Here is a 19,880-nt window from a genome sequence, read left to right as displayed (position 1 = left end):
ACAATGTCTCCCGATGGATTCTCGTCTTCCAGGTCTTTTTCTACATGTGCTTCTTTCTCAGGAGGATCCAATCGAACAATATCTCCTAAGTGATTGTGATTTTCAGTGTCTTCTTCTTCATGGGCCTTGTCCTCTGGGGAATTTATTAAAACAATATCCCCTGGTTGATTTTAATCCTCTGGGGTTTCTTTTATATGTTTTTCCTTTGTTGGGGATTCCAATGGAACAGTAGCCTCTAGTTGATTTCCATCCCCCAAGGTTTCCTCTACATGGACCTCTTTCTCAAGGGGCTCATTCATAGAGGGAATTGATTCCCTCTAACCCTCTAATTTATCATCAAATCACAAAGTTTCAACATGCCCAGAACTGCCAGTAGAAGCAGACTAGTTAAGGGCATGATTTTTCCCTTTGGAGTTTCCATATGGCTCCCTTTCTTCAGAGAATGTCCCATTATTCTCCAATACTTGAGCCATTTCTTCCTCATCGTCCTGCAGAAAATAATCTTGTGGACTTGGAGAGGGCATGTGAGACGACCCTACTTCTTTTATTGGAATTGGGGTGTGCTACTGTGATTTTATCCTCGTACAACTTCTACACTTTGCTGGGCCCGAGGCCAAAGAAGGATTCCTTCTTTTTCTTGTCCTTTTCGGACCTGTTACTCTTACCCCCTGTTGTTCAGTCTTTGGGTTTTCTTTAGGGGGGGTTAAAGCAGGATTTACAAGGTTATCCTAGGTTAATTTCTATTGGGCCAGTCCATGAATGATGATTAATTTGATCAGAGCATGATGGATGATGACAAAATGTGGATCCTTAGCCTTTCTGACCCGGCTAGCAATGTCATGCAATAAACAATTTAAATAAAATGGAAAATTAGTTGTAATTTTGTGCTTTAGAATAACTAACAGTTTGAGTTGTCAAGGTTTTACCACATCTTGATGTTCGTCACAAGTGATATACATCTGATCAATGGTAACCAATTCCTGCCATCATTGCCTTAAAGCTATGGGGTGAATCCCTTTGCCTTTGCATACCAATTGTTCATCTGGTTCTTGGAACACTATGACTACATCTAGAGAAGAACATGCTTATCCATCCATCTTTTTCCTTCTGCTGGAAGTTCAGAGACTTCAGCTATAACTGCTTCAGAAACTACTATGTTTCTAACCTTCACCATCATGCGTCATTTCCGCAAATTCTTCAAAAATTCAAGTGTTATTTCCTCATGGAATCCCTGTAATTTGGTCAGGTATTGAAGCCAGCCAGCGCGCTCAAGAATTTCGCGAGCCTGTTCTGATACTTGGAGTATTGTAGGTTCACTGCGGATGGCTTTTCCTCCCATGGTTGTTGTTTCTTAGTAACTGGTTCACTTGCACTTTTGCATGCACTCTTCTCACAATTTCATAGTTTGGAACAACACTGTAAACTGTATACAAAATGTTAACATTATTAACAAAGCAGTGACATTGTTTTAGAATTAATATTAAAGGAAATTGTGTTGTTTGTCTCATCAACAGTTTTTGGCACAACTTAATAATTAATTCACATGCTATCCATAATGCTTACCTTCCCCCCTCCAATCAGAAAACAATTTAATAATTATTACACATGCACATTCATAATGCAATCCTTCCCCCCTCCAATCAGAAAACAGTTTGATAATCATTACAGATGCTATCTATAATCAAGACCTTCCCCCTTCCAATCAGAAAAGGGCATCCACGACCATAAATCATGGGAAAAATGGAAAGGGCGTCAGGAATTCATAAATGCAGCTGGACAATAATCAAAGCGGCGTAAATACGACAAAAACAGTCAGAGCAGTATAGGTCAAAAGATTTGAAATTCTTGTAAAAGTAATAAAGCAAAGACTAGATCATTATGTGAAGAGATATTTTCCTTAGGTGGAAAAGGTGACGAACGCATGACCGACGATAAATGTTAATCATTGTTGGTATCGATTGATAAAAAAATAATCATATAATGCATATGAAGATATGGTTTACTATGCATGTTGGTTAATTTAGTTATAAATGTTGTTCAAATGGTAATTTCACCTTTAGAAATGAGTCAATAGGAAGTAATAGGATAAGGAATATTTGGTAATGTAACATAGCACTTCAATACCACAAGCAGAGCCACTGCTGCCAGTAGGCATTCGTAGCCTCGATAGGGTTGCTTTTTAACCCAAAAAATGAGCCAGAGTCCACCGTTTAGTATTTAGATCATTTTTCTCTTCATTGCTACAAAGATACCATTATGCTAGCATTATAACTAGATAATCATAGTGCCACTCACCAAGATATAACAAAGTGATCAGGCTGGTTCATGGTGCGACCTCTTGTCCTTTTGACAATTTTGACTATCAAGAAGGTCATTACCCTGATGTGGTGGCCATAATGGAGTGTCACTTGTTACACCCTTATGATCATGGTAGGTTGGCTCATGCTGAGACCCCCTATCCTTTTTAAAAAGATGTGTTTCATTTTAATATTTTAATATTTCCATATTTTCATATTTTTATTGTAACGAGAAGGAGGCTCATTTACTCCTTAAAAGTTAGGGATGGCGTGAGAAGTAAAGAAAATACCAATGAAAGTTATTCTTTTATCCCTATATCACCATACCAAAGGGAATTATCAATTGAAAGTGTGAAAGATAAACCAAAATGGTATTAAGATAGTAAATCATTTTATGATATGTCCAAAGGGAAGATATTCAACCAGTCATTATATAGATGAACCAGGTCAGTTTCAGAATAAAGATGACCATCAAAGGTTTTACAAGTCATAATGGTATTAATATTACTATTTTTCTTTTATCTCAGGTACAATATCCAAATCCAAATAGATGGTTTTCCTAAGAAAACATGGGAGAGAAAAATGGAAAAAAGAATGACCAATGATGGAACAACAAAAAGAAATCATAGTTGTTCGTTCTACCAAACAACAATTGTTCAATCGATTGAACAACAGTTGTTCAATCGATTAAACAACAAACACACAGAAATAAGTCAGTTTTGTTCAATTGATTGAACAACAAAGAACACAAAAAGAAATTGGCTTTTTTCAATTGATTTAACAGTAAAACACACAAAAGGAAATTGGTGTTGTTCAATTGATTGAACAATAGTTGTTCAATTGATTGAACAACAATTGTTCAATTGATTGAACATCAAAACACACAAAAAGAAATTGGTGTTGTTCAATTGATTGAACATCGAAATACACGGAAAGAAATTGGTGTTGTTCAATTGATTGAACAACAAAATGCACGAAAAAAAGAAATCAGGGTTGTTCAATTGATTGAACAGCGAAACACAAAAAAAGAAATCGGTGTTGTTCAATTGATTGAACAATGAAATACATGGAAAGAAATTGGTGTTTTTTAATTGATTGAACAACAAAATACATGAAAAGAAGAAATTGGGGTTGTTTAATTGATTGAACAACAAAATATGCTAAAGGGAAAAATTGGAGTTGTTCAATTGATTGAACAGTAGCTGTTCAATAAATTGAACAACAATTATTAAAAACACCCCAAAAAACAAGAGAAATCCTCATATTTACATAGTGATGCCTAAACTAACTTGAAACCAACCGTAGAAATAATATATACATTATTTACAGTTGAAGAAAGATAATTTTTTATGAAAGTAAAACTGTCAGGTCATCACTCCATGCACCTAAGATTTGCATAGTGGGATCATCATGTACCTGTTGGCAGAAAGACTCTTTCGTGAGTGGTTTAGATAAAGATGCACCCAATGTCCATTCACCATGAAAGAATGGCTAGACTCATCAATGGTAGTCAGAATGAGAGTGCCATTGTTGTGTACCTCTTGAATTTCATAAGGGCGAAGCCACCTTATTTGTAACTTGGCCGGAAAGTCTTGGAATCTGGAATCATAGAGGAGCGCCCATTCTCCTTTCTAAAATGTCTTCTTTTTAATAAGACTGCCATGCCACTTTTCCCTTTTCTGTTGAATAATTGTGGTGCATTAAGTAGTTGAGCCTCATCCAATTCATTTATTTTTTGAAGTTGTTTAGTTTGATCTTCCGTGAGATCCAATCCCACTTCCTGGGTTGTTCTGAGAGTCTTTATTTCAAATTCAATAGGAAAGATAGGTTCTTCTCCAAATACAAGCTGGTACGGGGAATATCTAGTACTATTTCGCTAAGTTGTACGATATGCCCACAAGGCCTCTGGCAGTCTAGCAGCCCAGTCCCGCCGATATCTCGAAACTGTCTTGGTTAGAATTGCTTCGATGACCTTATTGGTGCTTTCAACCTGCCCATTCACCTGTGGGTGATATGGGGAAGTGACTCTATGTGTGGTGTGGTGGTTTTGTTCAGTGGTTGTAATATTATGTCCTAAAAATTTCACCCCCCCATCTGTTATCACTTCCCTAGGTAAACCATACCGCACAAATAACCCAAAAAGGAAATTGATTACAACTTCTTTTGTAGATCTTGGCAAATCTACTATTTCTACCCTCTTTGTTACAAATTCTGTAGCAACTAGTATGTAGGCCTTTTGTTTTGATGGCGGATGAAATGGGCCAACAAAATCCAATGCCCATTGTTTGAAAGGTTCTATTACCAACTAGGGCTGCAGTGGCATTTCGTCAGATTGACCAAGACAACCCATCCTTTGGCAGCTATCACAAGCCTATACATATTTCTTAGCATCTTTAAAAATAGTGGTCCAATAATAGCCCATATGTAGTACCTTATGCCCTATTCTACGATCTGTGAAGTGTCCTCCACATGGATCGTCATGGAAAGCCTTTAGGGTTTCGTAGATTTCATCTTCACGAATGCATCTGCTTATGCACATATCAGACCCTGTATGAAAAAGGTATCCTCCAATCCAACAAAATTGGGCACTGCGCTCGACAATCTGTTTCCTTTACCTTGCTGTCAAGTGTCTGGGAAGCTTTCCTACCACCAGATAGTTTGCTACATCTACATACCATGGTGTTTTAACTACTACGACAAACAAATGTACATCTGGAAACTTGTCATCTACTACCAACGGATCATTTATCTTTGGAACCCGAGACAGAAAATCCATGATTGGGTTTTCCTTCCCTGGATGATATTTAATGGTGATATCAAACTCTTGCAAAAGTAACAACCAACAAGTCACTCGACCATTTGTAATGGGTTTGTTAGCTAAGTATCTAATGGCAAAATGACTATTATACAGAAAAACTTGATAGTCAGCTATATGATGTCTAAATTTGTTTATGGCATAAATCACAGCTAAAAATTCCTTTTCTATTATTGTATAATTAAGTTTAGTAGTAGTCAGATTTTTGTTGATATAATAAATAGCATAAGGCTTTATGTCCTCCTCTTGGCCAAGTACAATGCCCATTCCTGCATCTGATCTGTCCGTAGCGATGTGGAAGGGCAGCTCCCAGTTGGGTCCACAAAATACTCGTGTTGTCAAAACTAATTTCTTCAAATCTGTAAAAGTTGTGTCACATTTATCAGACCATTTAAAGTCAACATTTCCTGTTAAAGCATACAAAGGCGCAACAATTCGTGATTTTTTATTTATAAACCTACGATAATAACCTGCATGTCTAAGGAATCTACGCACCTATGTCTGAGTACAAGGTGTAGGTAGTAGGAGAATTACTTGTAACTTTGCTGGATCTACCTGTATCCCAATTGCAAAAATGTGGTGTCCCAGGTGTGGAGTACTAAAAAAGGTATGTTTTTGATGATTATTTCAGTATCTTTTTAGTAGAACTTGCAAACCTTTTTGCATCATGAACTTGGAAAACGATAAAAAATTATAACAAAGCATGTGAGATTAATATGCAAGACTAAAACGCTGACAATTGTCATTTCTTTATGCAGGGAGGAGTGAAAACGAGAAGTTGCCATTCCAAAGGAAAGGACAAGGATGGGTTAACCGTTGTCCCTTTGATGGGAGACCGAATTTAAACAAGGCAAAGAAAATCAAAGCGAATTAGCCCAGAAAAGGAGGTGGAGATATCAGCTCGGCGCAGGAGAAAAAATAAATGACTGAGGACTAATGGTTCGGCGATCGCTGTTTTATCTATTTTTTCACTTAGACATCTCCGACGTCACCCTTATAAAAGGGACAACACTGTTAGCTCGAGAGAGAGTTAGACATGATTATGCTTTTATGTAATTTCTTTTAAGATCAAAACTTTGATCATCGAGTCTCGATAAGAACTGCTTTATTGTAATTCTGCTTTATGCATTAATACAAACTTGGTGATTACTTCATCTCTGAGTCTAGATTAACTTCAAGTGGTGTACCCCTGGAGGCTAAGGGCCCGACCCTAGAGGACACTTCCTCCTGTATTATTACGTTGGTTTATGTGTGGTTTGCCTATCGTCGTTATTTGGCAATCTGATGTGTTTTATAAGTTTACATCACATGCTCTGTTATGTTTAATTCATTAAGGTTTCCATAGATAGAACTATTGTATTGACTCTGCATCATATTACTGTTCTTTTCAGAGTTGATCTAATATTACTAGTCTTAACATAATACTGTTACTATTCCATTACAAAGTTTTTGTGATGTGCACCTATTCATTCACGTTACGGGATTCATCTTGGGAATTATGTTCTTTACGATTGTTGAATTTATAAACAATGCTGTTCTATTTTGAAACGCAGTCGTATTCCTTCAAACTGAGATTGATACTTGGATACGATTACTATTTAAGTGTACTATGTGCGTATATGGTTTTCAAGCGCTGTTCCATAGTTCATCAGTAATCAGTGCTATTGCATTGGTGTGTGTTGTTCGATCTGCCTTAAGAGTGAAAGATTGCCGGTTGATTACGATTAATGCATTTGATTTGATAGGTTAAGATTGTTACTGCTTGTGAGACTTAGTTGCTGTTCTATTTCTTAGCTGCTGTCCTATTTCGGATTTTCTGTTCCATTTTCTTATCTGCCGTTCCATTTCCTGTCATTTGTTATTTTGGTGTGAGGAATGATCTAAAGCTGTAGTGAGCATTGCCATTTATTGTCTGCCTCCCAGATCCACGATCTGTTCTCTGATTTCCTTTTCCATCATTTTCCAAAGGGATGGGTTATTACTACTGAATCCTTGACTGATAAGTTGCTTAGTCTTTGTGTGTTTTACTCTTTTGAAGAAGTTAAGCTGTAGACAAGCATCCATTTACTCTTGTATTTCTGAACACTGTACTACTAGCATTACTCTGGAAAATGATAGCCTCAAACTGAGACACTCTTTGAAATAACAAAATGCTCCCAGATTGACATATTAATGTGAGGTAATTAGAGGTGAAAGAGACCCTTTTTATAGCTCTACATTTTGGCACCGTTGCCGGGGAAAGAGTGTAGCCATTTGTTCTTTTTTTCAGAGTAGTGTATGAACCTGCTAGGGAAGAGTTGGATTTTAAAAATGGAAGGTAGGAACCTACGTAAAGAGCATGTAAAAGCCCTGCTCCTCTGTCCGCTTTCCCAACAGATTTGCTATTGTATTGTTTGAATGGAATTTAGTAGTTAATTTGAGTGCATGACTAAGCAGAAAAAGACAGAAAAAAATTCCAAACCTCTACCCAAGCCAGAAAAAGCTAAGGGGCCAATGACCCTTGGCCGAACAACCTTCATAGATGAAATCTACAAGAAAGCAGAATCTCAACCATCAGTAGGACCCAGGAAAATCATTTCTAAACAGCCTACTAGTTCCCTTCAGGCCACAGGATCACCATCTGTAGCCTTTGCTGAGGTGCATAGTCAAACTGAAGAGCAGGAATTTCAAGAAATTGAAAATTCTACTCTAGAACTATTGCAGGAAGGGAATTTCAGTAATCTTTGTGAAGGAGAAGGAGAGACAGGGGAAAATGAGGAACCAAGATCTCCTATTGGAACAACTCAGCCATTAAACAGCCCAAACAAGGGAAGTGTTGCAAAAATCATTGTTGTAGAAACTCAATCTCCTCAGACATCAGGCATTCTCAGTATCCCAGATAGAGGAAGTGTTATTAAAACTGTCCCTGTTAAAGCCATTCCCTCTCAACCTAGGAATACCCTCCTAGATATCCCAGAAGGTTATTGACATATATTCGACTCTATGGCTCAAAATTAGCCAAACACCCAAACCTCTACATTACAATACGCTATAGTGGATTCTACAGCAAATGCGCCTATGAAAGCAATCCCTCTTCAACATATCCCTACATTTCACGGTCTTACATCAGAAGATCCGGATGCATTTTTATTTGAATTTGATGTGTTGTGCAGGGGATATGATTACACCACTGACCCCCAGAAACTGAAACTATTTCCCTCTACATTAAAAGGGGCTGCTTTAAGATGGTTTATGGGATTAGGTGGCAGGGTTATAAATAACTAGAATCAAATGAAAGAATCTTTTCTAAAAAAATATCAGGATTATTGCAGGTCTAGAGAATTGAAGGATGAAATATTCCAGATGACAGCTAGACCGAATGAAACATTAGAGGAGTATGTGGAACGTTTCCAGTATAATCTACAAAGATCTCCTTATGCATCACTACCTTTGCCTGATAACGTGTTAAAAACAACATTGATAAGGGGCATGAAGGAACAATGGATCAAAACATTAAACATTATGGGAAAAGGGGATATTTATCAAGAAAATTTTGCTGACATTATTGATTTATGTATCAGGAGCTCGAGAGGCAGCACAAGAGTAAAACTAGTAGAACATGATCAGTTTGTAAGAGATAATAAAATTTCAACAGAAGGAGTAACACGTGTAGAAATTGGAAATTTATTGGAAAATTTTAAAACTGATATACTAGGGACAATGACTACACAACTTGATATTATGTAGGCCAAACAGAAGCAAATGGAGGCAGAACAGAATTTGGCGATCTTCTGTCCCCGATGCAAGAAAAAGCATAGTCACAAGGAGTGTCCACTGGATACAATCCAAACATGCGCCATCTGTACAAAAGATCACCTTACGGAGAGTTGCCCCTCACTTCTGGGATTGAAAGCAGTGTATAAGGAAGCGGAAGAAGAACCAGAATCGGTGTATTTGCTCAACCAGCCCCGTCAGTGGCAGCCGAGACAATCTGGTATGTTTCCAGACCCAAATTCTTCTTTTCAGCCTCCACAGTATAATGCTCAACAATATAGTATGTGGCAATGTCAATCCCAACCCCCGTTTCCAAACTGGTCACCACAGTCATTTCCTTCTTCAAACCCATGGCTGAATCAGGCAAGCCAATCTGGTTGACCGAATTTTCCTTATACTCCACCATATTGGCAAGGTAACTCATATCCTCCATAATGGACTCCCCCTACTTCACAAAGTTCAGCTTGGCAGAGACCGATGCATCAGCCAGTAGGAACTATTCCGCTCCCCCAACCTACACTGCCACCCTTACAACAAAATCCCCAGTCTAATCTGAGACCGCAACTCCCAGCCCAACCCAACCCCAATCCAAATAACAGACCGGTCCAATCTCTCCAAATTATAGAAACACCAGAAATAGGAGCCGATCTGAGGGAGTGTAATGATCTTCAGTTAAGATCTGGGCGTATTATTGAAACCGAGGGAGATAAGACAGTTCAGATTGAAGATCAGTTACTTAGAGAACATTTGTCACAACAACAGGATGTGAATAAACACCAAAATCATAATCAAGCAACCACATCCTCTCCTCCGTTCCCAGAACGATTAGTCATACTTCGACCTATACAATATCCTGATTTTGACATTCTGGGAGAATTACAAAATCTGTACATAAAAATTCCATTCCTCCAAGCCATTCAAGACATCCCGATATACGCAAAAACTTTCAAAGAATTGTGCATAAAGAAACCAAGGAGGAATATAACAAATAATCCAAGAGTCCAAGTATTTGACACTTTATCTGACTTACTATCAGGGAAAGAAACACCCATTAAATATGAAGACCCAGGAAATCCAATTGTAACTGTCCAAATTTATGGTCAGACCCTGTCCAATGCCTTAGTTGATCTAGGAGCTGCAATTAATATCTTAACAACCACTACTTGCCAAAATCTAGGCATTACATCTGTAGAACCCACCTCTACCTTGCTAGAATTGGCTGACCGATCTGTGGTTAGGCCGGAGGGTACTCTACATGATGTCATGGTCTCTGTTGATTCCTGGGAATATCCAACCGATTTCCTAATAATAAATCCTAAAACCCGACTTGATGGACGTCCACTGATTTTAGGTAGACCTTGGCTTGCCACTGCCAATGCTTATATTGGCTCCCGCCAAGGAAATATGACCATAACCAAAGGACCAAATATCAAGAATTTAGTTCTATATCCTCTAGCGCAGCCAAGTGTCACAATAATCAAAACTAATAAGCGCCGTGTATCATACCTTACTGATAACATTAGATCTCCATTAACTATATAAGAGGCACTTGATTTTAAAGACCAAACAGAAGATGATGCCATTAATAATTTCATTAGTCAAACTGAATCTCGATCCTGCACACAGTGTCACATGATAGAAGCTGCAGCATTTGATAATGAATTAGAAGAATATCCTCTGAAAGATACACATGATCAAACAATACCTGTTACTTTTGTTGCAAATAGTAAAATTGTGGAAATTGAACCGGGAAAAACCTTAAATATTAATGCCAACCTCACACCTGAACAAGAAATGAAGCTCATCCATTTGTTAAGGAAATATAATGAAGCATTTGCATGGGATTACCATGATATGAAAGGAATTGACCCCCAATTATGTACACACCACATTTATATAGAAAAGGATGACAGACCTGTTCGTCATCCTCAAAGGAGACTTAATCCTGATCTAAAAGATGTGGTAAACGCTGAACTTCAAAAACTTTTAGATGTCAATTTTATCTATCCTATCTCTGATAGTAAATGGGTCTCTCCGCTTGTGGTGGTACCAAAAAAGAATGGGAAATGGAGAATCTGTGTGGACTACAGGGAGCTAAATAAAGCAACACAAAAAGACCACTTTCCTCTCCCATTCATCGACCAAGTATTAGATACTTTAGCAGGAAAGAAATTATTTTCTTTCCTGGGTGGCTTCAGTGGATACAATCAGATTCAGGTTGCCCCTGAAGACCAAGACAAAACTACTTTTACTTGTCCTTGGGGAACATTTGCCTACCGAGTTCTACCTTTTGGCTTATGCAATGCTCCTGCCACATTCCAAAGGGCTATCCTTAGCATTTGTGCAGATTTAATAAATGACGGACTTGAAGTATACATGGATGACTTTACACCATATGGAGATGATTTCAATCCAGCATTGGATACCCTAGAAAAAGTCCTACAACGCTGCATTGCTACCAGGCATTGTTTAAGCCACGAAAAATGTTATATGACGATGACTGAAGGACTTATCCTAGGACACTATATTTCAGCAGTTGGAATTCAAGTAGACCCAGCCAAAATCCAAATACTTTTGCTTATTTCCACTCCTACCACTCAAACAGAGGTACGCAGTTTTCTTGGATTTTCTGGTTATTATAGGAAATTTATAGAACATTATTCGCACATTGCTGCACCTCTATATGCACTAACTGGTAACGTTGATTTTCTTTGGACAGAAAAATGTGAACATGCTTTCAAGGATCTGAAGAAGCTTGTGTCCACAACCCCAGTCCTTCGAGGACCAAATTGGGATTTGCCATTCCAGATATCATCTGATGCCTCAGATACAGCCATTGGAGCAGTCCTTGGGCAGGAAGAGGATTAAAAACCATATGCTATTTATTACATCAGCAAAAATTTATCCCCTGATGAATTAAATTACACTGTTACTGAAAAAGAATTCCTAGTTGTAATACATGTTGTCAATAAGTTTAGACATTACATTACTGGATATCCTGTTATCTTGTATACAAATCATTCTGCCATAAAATATCTAGCAAATAAGCCTATCACAAACGGCATAATAACTAGATGGTTGATTTTATTGCAGGAATTTGATATCACAATCAAGAATCGACCTGGCAAAGAAAATCTTGTAGCCAATTTTCTCTCAAGAAAGCCAAAGCCAATCGATGTAGCAGCAGTTGAAGATCAATTTCCAGATGAGCATCTGTTTGCTGTTGCTGTTCAAACACCCTGGTATGCTGATGTTTCCAATTACCTAGCAGTAGGTAAACTACCGAAAAATCTAACCCCTAATGAGCAGAAACAGATTGTTCAGAAGAGTGCTCAATTCTCGTGGATTGGGGGCTATTTGTTTCACACAGGGGCAGACATGCATATCAAAAGATGCGTTCGAGAAGATGAAATCTTTGACATTTTAAAAGCCTGTCATGATGGACCATGTGGTGGACATTTCACTGAGCACAGAACTGGACATAAAGTGCTGCAGACAGGGTATTATTGGCCCACGATTTTCAAAGATGCAAAGAAATTTGTCCAAGCCTGTGACAGTTGCCAGCGAGCAGGATGCCCTGGTCAGTCTGATGAGATTCCTCTGAAACCATAGTTAGTCATTGAACCATTCGAGCGATGGGCTCTTGATTTCATTTCACCTATTAACCCATCATCAAACTAGAAAACATATATTTTGGTCGCAACGGAATATGTCACCAAGTGGGTTGAAGCAGAAGCATTTCCTAGAGCTATAGAGGACTCTGTCATACAGTTCCTGTTCCATCTATTTGTACGCTATGGCCTTCCAAGAGAAATAATTACAGACGGTGGATCACAGTTTGTTGGGAACAGAATAGCTGCAACACTCAACAACTATCATGTCCAGCATAAAATCATTACTCCATACCACCCACGGGCAAATGGACAAGTAGAAAGAAACAATAAAATAATACAAGCAATTCTAACGAAAACCACTGCATCACATAGATGTGATTGGGCTACCAGACTACCTGAAGCACTCTGGGCTTACAGAACAACATGGAGAAGCACCACTGGTTACTCACCTTATTAATTAGTGTTTGGAAAACAACCCATTTTCCCCATAGAATTCGAAATCCAAACATTAAGGACAACACAGGAAGTTGGCTTAGATCTAACCGAGGCACAGATTAATCGATTGTAGTAAATCAATGAGTTGGACAAAATTAGGCTCTCTGCACTTCAAAACACTGCCCTGATCCAACAACAGTGAGCTAAATGGCATGATGCTCTCATTAAAAATAAAGTCTTCCATGAGGGAGACTGGGCTCTGTTGTACGACTCCAGGTTTCAGGACTTCCCTGGGAAACTCCAGACTCATTGGTTGGGACCATATGAAATCCAGAAGGTACATGACAATGGGACCCTTACTCTAATCACTATTGACGGTTCTGGATATGCCTTCAAGGCAAATGGCCACTGAGTTCGTCTCTATCGCAAACCACTCACTCGGGAGTCCTTCTACCAGCAGCTACGCCGAGACTCTGATATGGAGATTTTGGGGGAGGAAGAGAAGTCTTCCTCACCTGTAATTCATTAAGGAATTCATTTCTTTTTATAGTTTGTACATAAGTTCTTTTTTTGAATCATTTTTTCTACATATTTTTGAATTAATGTTTTGTTGTCATTTTTGCTTTTCCTTTTTCAAAAGAACAACATTTTCTTTTGGCTGTTCCTTTTTCAAAAGAGAAAATCCCTTTGGATCAGCCATCATCTCGTTGTAATTTGGATCGTTTTCTTTATTTTTGCATGTTTTGTTGTTCCTTTTCCAAAGGAACAACATTTTCGATTTTTGTCGTTCCTTTTCCAAAGGAATGGCATTTGTGTGTTTTTGCTGTTCCTTTTCCAAAGGAACAACATTCTTGGTTTTTGTTGTTCCTTTTACAAAGTAACAACATTTTTTATTTTTGCTGTTCCTTTTCCAAAAGAACAACATTTTTTATTTTTGTTGTTCCTTTTCCAAAGGAACGACATTTACTTGTTTCGCTGTTCCTTTTCTAAAGGAACAACACTTCGATTTCTGCTGTTCCTTTTTCAAAGGAATGACATATTTGCGTGTTTTGCTATTCCTTTTCCAAAGGAACAACATTTTCAATTTCTACTGTTCCTTTTCCAAAGGAACGACATTTTTGCATGTTTTGCTGTTCCTTTTCCAAAGGAATAGCATTTTTGGTTGCTGTTGTTCCTTTTTCAAAAGGAACAACATTTCCGTGTGTTTCCTGTTCCTTTTCCAAAGGAAAAACATTTTTGATTCTACTGTTCCTTTTTCAAAGGAATGGCATTGGAATGTTCTGTTATTCCTTTTCCAAAGGAACAACATCTGTGTATTCTGCTATTCCTTTTTCAAAAGAACGGCATTTGCATTTTTTGCTATTTGAGGTCTCTTGTTGGCCCTTTTTCCAAAAGGAACACCACTTGCATGCTTTTGCTCTCCTTGTGAAACAACTTGTTCCTTTTGCTGATCTAAAGTGAGGATGCTTATTGCTCCTGTTCTTTCAAGTCTTTTAGAATACAACGATGCACTTATGCAATGGATACAAAATCACAACATACTGAAATCAGCCAATCATAAATCACTATCTTTATAGGGCTCTGCATTGGTAAGAGGACAAAAGGAAGGACACACTAATTTATCATCTTTTGATGTCATTGTTCTACTAATTCTGCTATGATTGTTCATCTTTATCATGACAACCCCTTTTTAATCCTCTTTGATTATTATTTAGGAATAAGAGCAAAGGGTTTATATCTTTCTATTGAGATGTTAAGACTTCTTCCACCATTCCTACTCTTAAGGATTGTTGAACCACCCCTTGTGTATAAATAACGGAAAGTACTTTGTGAAAATGAAAGAAAAAAGTAAACATGACTTATAAGTTGTCAAATGCAGGATAGGGGGTCTCATCAAGAGCCAGCCTACCATGATCATGAGGACGAAAGCGAAGTGGCATTCCCACTATGGCCACCACACCAGGGATATGGTCCAAAAGGTATATCAAATAAACAACCCTTGGAACATGAGGTCTCATCATGAGCCGGCCTGCCCACTTTTCGCTCCTTCCTCATGAATGGAATTGTGGTTAACTGGTCACCAAGCTAGCATAATGGCCTACATTTTGACATCACACAACATTCCCTAAGTATACACAAAGGATCATGGTTCCATGGGTGAAATAAACAACTCTGCCAAGGTTATGGACACCTGTCGGCAACAGAGCACTGTTAATGGTATTGAAGTCACATTATTTACACCAATAGGTGAGTTATTAACACCCTTTTGTTTCTTATACCTTAGTAATTAATCATATATCATTCCCCGAATTATATAATGCATGTAAATTTTTTATCACCAATCATGGTAGAGTAATTCACAATGACTGGAGGAGATTTGGAAAGTACGACAGATGTCCTATCCTCCCAGCGTCGCATCATATCACATCAGCCTCTTACGTAATACGCGATCTAACTCTACCCCTCGATTTTGGTAATTTGTTGTTTTTGTAAACATGCCATATTGCCATACACTGTTCCTTTATGACTTCGTTTCAGAGCGGCCGCTGCTCCTTTATTTGATGGCTGGGACAACCTATCACATTGTGGGGGGGAGGTTAACCTCATTATTCCTTGGATTACGTGTCAGCTCACTACTCGGGAAAGTTGTGTACTAGGGTATGGCATGGCTCAACGACATACTATTTTTATTTTTTCTGCACGAATTGCTGTTCATAAGCCATTTCTATGGTATAATCTGTTTCTTTTTGAACAAGTCTTGCGTCTATTAGCCTCTCTGTGTTTCAATAGCACAAACAGCTACCGTTCCATTGAGAGTTTATCGTGAAACCATGGGAGGAAGAGCGATTCGGAGGGAACCGCGCTGCTGCCTGGGAAATCTTGGCAAGAGCAGGGTGGCTGACTTATCTCAACCGCTTGTAGGAGTCTAACGAGATGGTGGCAATTGAATTCCTACAGAATTTGCAAGAGGATTACTCGACAGTGAGGGGGAGACATATAGCAGTCACCGATGACATAATCGCAGAAGTCTCGGGGCTACCAGCCGTCGGACCTGTATGGACGTTAAAAAAGGAGAGACTATAGAAGATTATAGAAATATTTCGGGACGAAGGCCAGAGTCTGGCAATTAGAGGAAACGAAATTCTGCCAGCAACGCTAGGAGAGCCCTGGGTAGAATTGCCATGGACCGTTCAAAGCTACATCACCTGTGAAGGTAGAAAAGACGTGGTAAGACGACGACATCTTAAACTCTTAGCTGTACTAAAGCAGAAATGCTCTGTAAATTTACCTGCATTTTTGAATTCGTTACTTCATGACGTTGCACAGAGCATAAAAAAGGCACAGCTTGTAGAGTCAGTTGTTAGTCATCATGGGTTGATTCGGTTAATTGTCAGTCATAACCTCACCCAGTAGCGGAGTAGCTGGGAAGAGCTAATTGCCATGATAGATGGGGGGTTAACAGCACCATCCCCAAAACGTAAGCATGCCACCAGTACACCTGAGCATCTAGAAAAACAGAGACTGCTGTGTGAGTTCTATTTACATAACCTTGTATTAGACCAGGAGACTGATCTGAACCCTGGCCCTTTTGTTTGAGACATCCAATTGTAGGCATTCATCTCATTTGGGGTTAATCAAATTTAATGGCTTAAAGCCTATAATACTATCCAGAGGCAAGAAAATGGCTTAGATTTGTGGGTAAGGGCTGAGCCTAGGAACCTAGTACAGTTGTGGAAAGCACATAGAAACCTCATGAAGACTCCAGGTGTAATTGAAACATTAGGACCCATGCATGAGGCACTCATTCGACAGGGATTAGAATACTTTCTTTCTATCAAATACCTTGCCATTGATGCAGCTAAATTTCGATATCAAATCTCTAATCTGAATATCCATCTCAGGGAACCATTTAAGTATGATAATTTTAAATTAGCTGCCAACCGTTTGCACCTTTATGGTGAAATCATTTTGAGGGCAGGGCCATCCTGGTTAGGATATAGGTTCCGGAGTCCAATTATTTGGCACCCTGCACCCAATACCAAGCCCTGTATGAGATGCCCGAGGGTCAGACAGGCCATTTCTTTGACTACCTAGTTACTCATCGTGGTTGTAGGCCTCCACATGAGATTCCATCTCCAGCGTATTCTCTCACTGCCTTGCATGTCAACTACAACGTTTTCATGACGGCATGAAACAAGGTAAGCAGGGGGGTGTGTGGAGTACTAAAAAAGGTATGTTTTTGATGATTATTTCAGTATCATTTTAGTAGAACTTACAAACCTTTTTGCATCATGAACTTGGAAAATGATAAAGAATTATAACAAAACATGTGAGATTAATATGCAAGACTAAAACGCTGACAATTGTCATTTCCTTATGCACGGAGGAGTGAAAATGAGAAGTTTCCATTCCAAAGGAAAGGACAAGGAGGTGTTAACAGCTGTCACTTTGACGGGACACCGAATGCAAACAAGGCAAAGCAAATCAAAGTGAATCAGCTCAGAAAGGGAGGTGGAGATATCAACTCGGCGCAGGAGAGAAAAGAAATGACTGGGACTAATGGTTCGACAAATCCCTCACTATCCTTGATCCTGAGGGATCGCTGTTTTATCTATTTTTGCACTTAGACAACTCCGTCGTCACCCTTATAAAAGGGACAACACTGTTAGCTTGAGAGAGAGTTAGACATGATTATGCTTTTATGTAATTTATTTTAAGATCAAAACTTTGATCATCAAGTCTCGATAAGAACTGCTTTATTGTAATTCTTCTTTATGCATTAATACAAACTTGGTGATTACTTCATCTCTGAGTCTGGATTAACTTCAAGCGGTTTACCCCTGGAGGCTAAGGGCCCGGCCCTAGGGGACACTTGCTCCTTTATTATTACGTTGGTTTATGCGTGGTTTGCCTATCGTCGTTATTTGGTAATCTGATGTGTTTTATAAGTTTACATCACATGCCCTGTTATGTTTAATTCATTAAGGTTTCCACAGACAGAACTATTGTATTGACTCTGCATCATATTACTGTTCTTTTCAGAGTTGATCTAATATTACTAGTCTTAACAGAATACTGTTACTATTCCATTACAGAGTTTTTGTGCTTTGCACCTTTTCATTCATGTTACGGGATTCATCTTGGGAGTTATGTTCTTTACGATTGTTGAATTTATAAACAATGCTGTTCTATTTTGAAACACAGTCATATTCCTTCTAACTGAGATTGATACTTGGATCCGATTATTATTTAAGTGTGCTGTGTGCATATATGATTTTCAAGCATTGTTCCATAGCTCATCAGTAATCAGTGCTGTTCCATTGGTGTGTGCTGTTCGATCTGCCTTAAGAGTGAAAGATTGCCGGTTGATTACGATTAATGCATTTGATTTGATAGGTTAAGATTGTTACTGGTTGTGAGACTTAGTCGTTGTTCTATTTCTTAGCTACTATCCTATTTCAGATTTGTTGTTCCACTATAGACATGTTGTTCGATTTCTTATTTGTTGTTCCATTTTCTTATCTGCCATTCCATTTCCTGTCATTTGTTATTTTGGTGTGAGGAACGATCTAAAGCTGTAGTGAGCATTAGCATTTACTGTCTGGCTCCCAAATCCATGATCTATTCTCTGATTTCCTTTTCCATTAGTTTCCAAAGGTATGGGTTATTGCTACTGAACCCTTGACTGATAAGTTGCTTAGTCTTTCTGTGATTTACTCTTTTGAAGAAGTTAAGCTGTAGACAAGTATCCATTTACTCTTGTATTTCTGAACACTGTACTACTAGCATTACTCTGGCAAATGATAGCCTCAGACTGAGACACTCTTTGAAATAACAAAACGCTCCTGGATTGACATATTAATGTGAGGTAATTAGAGGTGAAAGAGACCCTTTTTATAGCTCTACACTAGGATTACGCCTTCCATCATCATCACGTGACAGTTGACATTAGTTAAACATAGCCCGATGGTGATGCATCATTCTAAAACCTTCTCTAATGTCTGTAGCGCTTGATCAAAGTCATCCTTGTATGGGGTAAAGTCATCCATGTAAACTTCAAGTCCTTCATATATCAAATCATCAAAAATACTGAGTATGGCTCTCTGAAATGTAGTTGGGGCATTGCATAAGCCAAACGGTAACACTATGTAAGTGAATGTACCCACGGGCAGGTAAAGGTGGTTTTGTCTTGGTCTTTAGGGGCGATTTGGATTTGATTGTAGCTGTTGAAGCCATCCAAAAAGGAAAAGAATGGTTTTCCTACCATTGTATCAAGGACTTGGTCAATAAATAGAAGAGGGGAGTGATATTTTTGTGTGGCCTTGTTCAATTCCCGATAATCCACATAGATGCGTCACTTCCTGTTTTTCTTGGGAATGACTACCAATGGAGAGACCCACTTGCTATCCAAAAGGGGATAAATGACATTCACATCCAGCAACTTCTGTAGCTTTTCTTTTACAATATCCTTGAGATGTAGATTCAATATCCACCGAGGTTTCCAGATAGGAAGAGCATCCTTTTCGGTGTAGATATGATGCATACATAACTCTGGGTCTATGCCCTTCATTTATGGATAGTCCCAAGAAAAATCCCCTTTATATTTTTGCAGAAATTGAATAAGCTTTTGTTGTTGGTCACTGTCCAGACTATCATTGATGTTTAAAATCTTGCCTGGTTCAATTTCAATTTCCTTGCTGTTATGAACAACAGTTGTCTGGATATGTTGATCATTAGTATCTTTCAAAGGGTCTTCCAAGGCTTCATTGTCAAGAATTTATTTTAACATTTGAAATTTTACATTATTCACAATGGTTGGCTGAATAATAAAGTTATTGATCACATCATCTTTAGTCTGATTCTTGAACTCAAGTGCCTCTGTTACTGTAAGCGCTGAATGAATGCTTTCTTCCAGGTATGAGGGTGGTTTTTTATGTCTTTTCACAATGGGTGGACTTGGTTTGG

Source organism: Pinus tabuliformis, chromosome 3_1 (genome assembly GCF_031772625.1).
Source record: "Pinus tabuliformis cultivar Carrire ecotype Pingquan chromosome 3_1, CPIR1, whole genome shotgun sequence".
Lineage (NCBI taxonomy): Eukaryota > Viridiplantae > Streptophyta > Pinopsida > Pinales > Pinaceae > Pinus > Pinus tabuliformis.
This window is presented reverse-complemented; position numbering follows the sequence as displayed.